Below are 9,094 nucleotides of genomic sequence, written 5' to 3' on the forward strand. Positions count from 1 at the left end.
TAAAGTAAGTGAGCGGGAGAGAGACAGAATTAACCCTCTGGTCACTCCCTGGAAGCAGTGATTTCTTTAATGCCCTAAGGTTAAATGCCTGTGCTCGTAGACGCGTGCAGAAAATCTGCCATACAGTGTCCTGTCTCTGCTTCTCTCACTAGTTTAGGAGTTGCATATCATATTCCTTCAAAAATGACTAGTTGGACCAAGGCCCAGTGGAGCACCCCCACATGAAGAACTCTGTGTGTGCACTGCATCAGTGAATACGGTTCAGGATTTTCATTCACAGTTATAACCTCTATGGAAATTCGAAAGCAACAAATCATGTGGGGTTTTTTTTTCCCCTAAATTATGCATACAGAAATATGTAATTTTCTTACTGAACAAATTAAAAAAATAGTACTTGCAGGCAAGAAGGGCAAAAGGAGAAGACAAATCCCACCATAAAAGTTCACCTAGGTATTTTTAGGTAGATTTGAGCAAAGAAAAGTACATTTCTGCAATTGCCAGCAAAACTACTTTAACTAGTGGATCTAGCTTTACCTATGCTATTTATTTGTACAGAGGAAAAGATGAATGCAATCCCTCACCACATTGTTGATTTTAGCCTGGTGTGGTTCCCTCTAATTCTGCCTTTGGGCAGATTCTGCCCAAAAGCTGACCCTGGCCTTTGTAACCTGTAATAATTGCAATAATGAACCCCGCCTGTCTGCTTTCCCTGCAGCCACGCTCCAGCAACACACCAGTAACTGGGAAGAGGGATGTTCAGCTCCTGGTTTTATCCTGGGGCATGCATCCAGCTCCATCCAGGGTTTGCAGGATGAGGCCCATCTTGCTCTCTAGCCACAGTAATGCAGTGCCAGCACTAGGGCAAATCATGATTTATTCCTGAAAAATCTCGCTGCCTGACCAGATTCCTCTCTCTGAAGCTAAGCCGCTCACTCAGTATTAGTCCTACCTGGGAGTTTAGCACTGATGGAAAAACTCAGGAGCATTTAACATCTAAAGAAACGCTCATCCCAGTTCAGAAAGTGAATAATGGGGGTTTGTCAAAGGCCAGCTGTAGCTTTTATCCCATGGGTTGGCAAAGATGGACATGCATGGAGGGGTTTGGTGGAAATCTGCCTCGTTCAGATTTCTCAATGAACAGGACAAGGTAGTACAGTAACTACTAGAGGTTTCCTTTATTCTCACAAATGCACTCCATAAAGTGATTCCCTATGGAGAGAGCATTAACCCCCCACTCTGCCAAATATCTTCTCTGGATGAAGTCAGAGCAGGGCAGTCCCAGGGACGCCCCGCTCGCAGGGGAAAGAGCTGTTTCCTTGGGGTGGTCTGGGGTTTCCCATGTTGCCACTGTGACGGTGCCTCTGGGGCTCTCATTGTGTCCTCTGAGCAGAGTCCGGCCCTGGCACCTCCCAGGACCTCATTGGATCACCCTTCACCTCCTTGTCTATGGCTGGGCAAGCCCCACTCCCCAACTCTTTGTACACCCTGGCCCCCACCCACAATCGCCAGGCCCTGGAAGACTCCAGCATACACCACCTCTAAACTCATCCTTGTTTCCTACTCCCATCCTGAAATGATCTCACACACAATGAGCTTCTAGACCCTCTCCTTGCCAACTGGCCACAGAGACATCCATCGGTCCAGCTGCTCATTTGTGCTCACAGTTCATTGCCACACTTTCCAACAGCCTCTGGAAGGTGCCGGTATGCAACCTCCTTGTTTCCACGCGCAGCCTGGCTGGTAAGGCTCAGGCCACCCCGGTGAGCAGATGAAAACCAGCGCAGCCTTGCTTTGAGCTGGCTAGCAGTCAGCAGCCTCCACCTACCCCGCAGCACTGAGCTCAGAGTACACTGACCTCTAATCTCCTCATCAGGGAGGTCTGAGGGCTTGTGCCATGGAGTCCTGGTCTTTGAGGTGGTATTTCAACGGTACTGGAGGGATGTTGGAGGAAGCCAACACATCCAAAACACGTGCACAGAGCAGCATGCCTTCTCCACATCCCCTTCTGAGCTCTTTGGCGCTCCCGGTGTGCAGTTATGCCAGCCAACTTGCTGAGCGGGTCTGCAAGGTGAGCACTGCTGTGCACGAGCACCTTGTGCACAACCCTTCTTGCCATCCTCGAGAGAAGTGTCAGGGTTTTCTCTGCAGCTTCCGTCTTTCATACTGCCATGGCCTGAAACCACATCTTTCTTTGGGACGGCTCCTATCACCGAATGTCCTGCACATGTTGAAACTTGCTGTCTTTCACAACGTTTGGGAAGCTTGACTGCTCCTTTTTCTTCCATCAGCAGGGTGTGAAAAGTCCACGGATCTCTTCCTCAAAGGCAGCAGGGGAAAAGCCCTTTCTCTAGTGAGAGCTGCATGGCTGCTCCACGGATAAGATCCACCTGTGGGCTCTGAGCCTGCCCAGCCATCAGAATCCTCTGGGGCAGACAATGTGCCAGAGGCAGCCAGCAGTGGGAAAGTGATCCCACAGCTCTGCAGATGCAGAACTTGGTGCTATTCTGGGAGCATTTCCTTCTCAGTGGGGAGCTGCTTTGCTCCCCTGTCCCTGGGAGGAAGCATTCCTGGTCCTGGTGTGGAGGGAGGAGGGGGGATAGCCCCCTTCAGGTGCTGTCACAGATGCCAGGAAAGACCTGGGATGCTGGTCATGTTGGTGTGGCTCTGGCAGGATGGTGTCAGGTTGGTCTGCCTCAAACCATGATGGTGGATACTGAAAGCAGGAGTGAGTCTGTGGACAGCACCTGTGTCCATAGCGGTAGCAGGGACACACGGATGCAGAACACATGGGGTGGGACCTGACCTGTAATCCCCCTTGTAGCCTCCTCACAACCATCTGCCACGAAAAGGGGCCGAGCTCCCCCTCGCAGGACATTAGAGGAGCAGGTGGGTCCCTTTCATTTGCTGTTTCGCTTCCCGTTTCCACTACACAGTCTTGGGGGTGCAAATGTGACACGCTCTTTAATGTGGCAAAATGGCCAGAAACTATCTCCAGCCACATTTGGGGTAGAAGACCCAGTTTTCTCCCTAACCCAGAGCTGTTGTGTCCTGCCCAGAAATCCCTTGTCAAGGGCCAGGGGTCTGGCTTAAATGCTGGGCTGTGATGTTAAGGGTTTTATTTACACTTGCTCCAATCCCGCTGTGTTTGTGGTTCACATTCCCAAGCTGATCTCTAAAACCACTGTTTAAATAGAGGGAGAGTGGATCTTGCACGACACAGGTGTGCCAAGGGGGGCAGAAAATCCAAAATGACCAGGGTGCGGGATGCCGACAGTCTGGGTTTTGCATCAGAATTGCTCCAGCATCTCCCTATAGAGCAATAATTGTGCACAGCCAATGGCTATTGCCACAACCCATTTGTGAGCAGCTTGAAAACAAACCCCTCTTTGTACCGAAGCATTTCCAAGACCCCATTTCTCCTGTGATGGGGAATGGCCAGGTGCACGCTCATGGCTCGGTGACTGCAAATGAAATGCTGGCTGCATTTCACTAAGCTTTGAGGTGCTGAGCTGGGATTTTCTAAGCGCTGAAAAGGTGGTGAAGGAGAGTGGCTGAACCCCTCCTCCCCTGCCAGCTCATCCCCTTTCCCTCTGCTCTGGGCAAGGAGAGCAGCTGCCAGGACAGAGGCTGACCTATATTCCAGCACTGAGTGGTGCCTTACTGGCCACCACTTTATTTCCCCCGCTGAAGAAGGCAGAGGGTGGCCAAATCTGTCCACAGTGCAAGCATCACTTCCATGCCACGAAACAAGCCCAGGGGAAACGAGACCTCGGTCCTCACAGCAGGGCGTGCTCCGCTTTAAAGATCTTGATGTGTGTGATCATCCTGGAGGAGAGATCTGGGGGGACGATAGTGCTGAGAAAGGAAGGATGTTTCGGCACCAGCACAGGTGAGGGAGGAGGTGCCATTCGGCTTGACAGGAACCCTGTGCCGAAAAGATAATTTCAAGCTGAGCTGCGGTTTACCACAGCGTCCTCGTGACCGGCTGAGCGGTCGGGCGGCAGGGGTGGCAGGGAATGGGCTCATTTTCCCACAGCCGAGGCCCGCACAGGCATGTCAGGGCTTGGCTGGCATGAAGAGGAGGCTTTCTGCTCACCCATATGGCCCCAGCTTCCATTAAACCCCCTTACATTAAAACCCTCAGTTTTTCGGAGCAACCAGGGAGAAGGGAGATAGCCATGCACAGCATGGTGCACAAGGACCTGGAGGTTTTTCCCCCGCTGGAACGATGCCTGAAGCACCCGGTTATAATGATGCTCAGCTGTTATGGGATCAAAATTGGGGAATGACAAGAATCACGAGGCTTTTCAAGGATCTCTGTGGATTTCAGCACCTTGACCTCGAAGACAACAGCAATCTGCCCTGCACCCGCTTTGCTCAATGAGAAATCTCTCCACTGGCAATTCGGCAATAGGTCTCCCGGGGTTATTTCTGACCTGCTTCCATTCATTTACCTCCAGAGGAGACACCTTGCTCAGATCTTCCCGAAAAGAAAGCCAGTCACATTCACTCTTCCTTGGCAAGGGCTGTTTCGCTGCCACGTGGGGCTGCTGCTTTTGCAGTGGCTGCAAGCGCCGGCCGTGCTCCGTGTCATCACTGGCTGATCTCGAAGGTGCCATCTGAAATGTCAGAATTAAGCAAAAATCCTAAGGAGGCTAATAGCGAGGGGGTGCGGTGAGGTGGGTGGAGCGGCAGCAGAAGGCTCCGGGATTTCAGGGCTCAGCTCTGCCACACAAAGCGGCTTACAGTCAGCGCATCCGAGCCAGAGCCTGGATTAGAGGAAAACTGTCTCTGGCCTCAGGGAAATCTCTGCGCAGCGGCTCAAGGCGCTTGCTGGGGAGCTCAGAGAGTGATCTCGCCCCCCCGGGGAGCACTCAGGCTCATGATCCCAGCACCAGCCTCTAACGGCATGTCACCAGCCATTTGGAGCTGGCTACGTTGAATTTTACAGCATGGGGCAGCCAAGCAAACACTCCGATTTGCCCAGGCACTCACAGAGCCCTTTGGTGCCAGGGCTCAGATGGCAGCTGAGGTCAGGAGCAATGACCCAGACACGACTGCACGATTTGGGTGGCGTGGGGTCAGGTTCCTCTTCTTCGCATTATTTCAAAGAGGAACTGCTCTGACAATATTGCACGCCACATGGGCGCCGTTGCTTAGCGAAGTCTGCTTTTAAGCTGGTGCTGCACCAGCACAATGTGGTCCCCCCATCACACGTGTGGTTACGGTGGAGGGTGGGGGTGCCCCAACTTGCCCAGGCACAGCACCAAGCAAGCGGCTGTAGCTGTGTGCTGGGAGCAGGCTTAGCCCAGAGACCCCCACACCTTCCTTCTTAGTCACACACGACTGCTACAAGAGCCCAACGTGATGACGCTGGCACATCCCAAGGGCGGCAAGATCTCCAGCACATCCTGGTCTCTGGAAGGCCAGGGTCTTGCTCCAGTGGCTTTGGCTGCAGGGATGTTTCACAGCTCAGTGTTATGGAAACCCACCATGTATTTTCAGCTGGGCAGCACCTCCCATCTGCAGCTGCCTTCTAAAAATTAAACAAACAAAACAAAAAACAAAAAAAACCCACCCCACCAAACAGCCCAAACCTAAAATAACTTCTTAATTTATTTTCATATGCTTGCACAAAAATACAGCCCAGATCCTTGGAGACATATGGTTTGTGAATCGATGCGAGCTGAGGAGCTGGGTGCCTGTCTCTTCTTCCTAGCTGTTTTTAGAAATGGACTAAATTCCTACAAACTGCACAAAATGCACCAAGAGGTGTGCAGATGATTTTGTAGATCTGGGAGAGTTATTGCAACCAACAGCCACAACAGGCAGGGTCACAACAAGACATCCTCCCTGCAGGCTGGCACAGGGGCAGATGCAGCCCTGGTGTGGATGGAGCGATTGGGCAGGGGTTGCCCCTGACAGCAAGCATGGCACGGGGACATGTCTGCTGGACACAGCAGAGTCCTGGCCTTAAGCTGGGAAGGTGAGTGTGGGCTTGGGCTACCGTATACGGTCACCCTGGAGCTCACCTAGAGCTAGTTTAGCTCCCCAAGGCACCGCAACTCATGTGATGAGCATCTGCTCCCAACACCTTCCTTGCCTTGGGAAGGGAGAGGCCTCCCAAGCCCCTGGGACACAAGACAAGCAGATCTGCTCTTGTTGGGGCTGCAGATGCAAAACTCCTGTTAATGAGAGCTCTTTAAGCACATCATTAATAGCATTTCTGGAGTCAGGCTTTATGGCTCTGATGGGCTCCCAGCAGAGCCCTGTGGCCTCCTATGACACTTGGTTTCTAAAAGGCTTTTATCCACCTCACAGCATTTTTACTCCATCTCAGGGGATCTGCAAGCAGGGTCAGGTGCCAGGAGTGGGTAGAGAGCCAGAAAGGTCAGATCCCTGCCCAAAGGGCCCTAACCCCATGCCAGAGAGATGCCCCTCAAGAGGAGTGGCTGTCTCAAGCCCATCTTCACCATGGCCTCCAAAATGCATCACGGCATGGGATATGATGGGTGAACCTTAGTACCCGTGACATGGTGGCAATGGCACCAGTTCAGACACCTCCTAGAAGGTAGAAAGGGCAGTTTAGATCACAAAGGGTGGTCTGTGAGGGGAAGGCATGGGGGAGTATGGGGTCTCCGGGTTCAGTACTACATGCCCGGCTTTCTGAAACACATTTGACGGAGGACCATGTGAAAGTTGCGGTGCAAAAATTATCTTGCGTGGTGCTAACGAGGCAAATGTTGGGTGGATCACACCTGGCTGAGCCACAGGTCTCACAACGCTTCTGTTAGTAGGAGATGCCAGGGTGTAGTTGTGTCTACCAAGCCTTCCTGCCAACACCTACTCTGTTATTTGGCCAATAATACAAAGGTGAAGCACACAGCAGATGCCAGCTGTTGGTGGAACAGTAACAAACGAGAAAGGACTGCTGTTAGAGACCTAAAGGTACAGTTAAAGGCTCAGAGACCAGCAAAATGCTTCTCATGCAGCTGAATATATTGCAAAAGCAATGACTGCAGTAGATGCCGTTAGCCAGCCCTGAAAAGTGATGTTCACTGGGTGGAAGTTAACACAACCGTGAGTGAAAAGGCCTTGAGCATTTATGGCCCCATCTTTCCTTGTGATGAGGAAGACAATAACATCGTCATCTGAGAACTGAAACACTTTAATTCAAGGTTGGGTGTTAGCTGTGGCTCGTGACATACAGGAGATCAGGTGCAGCCGCCACCCCTGTCCAGGAACATGGAGATGCGGAGTGTAAATCGATGGATCTGCCACTTAATCAAAAACTACATCCATCCGGGGAAAATCCCAGGCAATCAACCAGACAAGTCTCTTCTGTTGCCATCCTTTCGGATACAGTAGCCTCTTTGAAATATCACCAGTCGTTACCCGCCTTGCGTGGGAAAGTTAGTACCGTTGTCTTCCTGCTCACATCTAGAAAATGAGAGACTGCCACAGAGACCCCTAAGTGCCCACTGTCTGAAGCATGTCCAGAGGAACGTGTCCATGAACTCTTCTACTCCACCTTAAAAAAACAAGTCGGTTTTGTTTAACCTCTTTTGTTTAACCTCCCAGTCTGAGAGGAAGCTATTGGAAAGAGGCGTTTTGTAGACTCATGATATGGGGAAGGATGGGAGCAATTTGAGACTCACTGTGATTCATGCTGGAAAACCTATGAATCAAAAATCTCACTATTTGCCTATTATCAGGGATTTTGAGGTCTCATAACGACCAAAGCTATAAGATTGCTGAAAAGATGGGGTCAGAGCCTCCTCCGCTTACCTGTCACTTGTGGTATTGGAGGCTGGTGCTGGTATCAGGCCCCTGTGAGAGCATCATGACCCTCTGGAGCACACCTGCGGCAGGTGGCAAGCGGAACGACACAGTGTTAAGTCAAAGATGTCTCATTTTCAGTTTTCTTCATGTCACAGGACTTCAGATTAGATCTGTGTTCAGATTTTTAGTGGCTTGGCTTGCTTCCATTTGAAATTGAAGGAAGGGGAAGGAAGTGCAAATTTTAGCGTGTTTTAAAGCAAAATCCATCTTTGAAGAAAGGAGCAGAAAACAAAGAGTGAAGATGAGGAAAACAGCACAAGCAAAGAGTCTGGAAAGATGCCATAAAGGTAGAGCCTACTCCTTCACCCCTGTGGGAAAAGGACCCACGTCCTTCCCTATGCACTGAGGCAGAGCTCCGATGAAGGCTGACTGCTGGAATGGGTTCCCAGAAACCGTCACCACGGGTGCAACAATGGTTGGCTTCCCTGCCACGCAGACGTTTTCCAGGGGAACCAATAACCCAGCATAAAACCCTCTTGTACGGTTCAGACTTGGGGACCAACTCCTGGAGGCTGGCCAGGCCTGGATGGAAACCAAGGAGCACATGTGAAAAATGGGGCTTGGTTGCTTTCGGATGTCATCCTCCATAGAGTACGACTCTTTGATCAAGGTTTTCCAACGCTGCAACATAAAACCTTATTTCATGGAACTTGTTGCTTTTGAGCTCACGCTACATCAAGCCAGTACTAAATGCCTCATCAACTCCTGGAGGCTGGCCAGGCCTGGATGGAAACCAAGGAGCACATGTGAAAAATGGGGCTTGGTTGCTTTCGGATGTCATCCTCCATAGAGTACGACTCTTTGATCAAGGTTTTCCAACGCTGCAACATAAAACCTTATTTCATGGAACTTGTTGCTTTTGAGCTCACGCTACATCAAGCCAGTACTAAATGCCTCATCAGATTATATTTATTCCACAACCACGTGGCTTTCATGGCGACCTTGCTCCATGGAAGACAGGAGGTAGCATGCCTTTGTAAAAGATCTGCGCACGGACATGACCGCTATCCTTCCCGTTTCAGCAAAACACACAGTGGTTGAAACCTGAGGGCTTGGAGCTGGCTGGTTCAGATGCAAAAACAACACCTAGTTTTAAACTCGAAGATTTCAAGGAAAGAAGAAGAAAATCAATAAAGCAGCATGGTATCATGAAATATGCTTCAAAGGTGTTTTTAAAATTAACTTAGGCTTTACATTTCTTAGTGTCACTCATTAGAAAGAGTCAAATGCAGCAGTAAATTACAGTGCTCGG

This window comes from Eurypyga helias, unplaced genomic scaffold, assembly GCF_000690775.1.
Source record: "Eurypyga helias isolate BGI_N326 unplaced genomic scaffold, ASM69077v1 scaffold1518, whole genome shotgun sequence".
Taxonomy (NCBI): Eukaryota; Metazoa; Chordata; class Aves; order Eurypygiformes; family Eurypygidae; genus Eurypyga; species Eurypyga helias.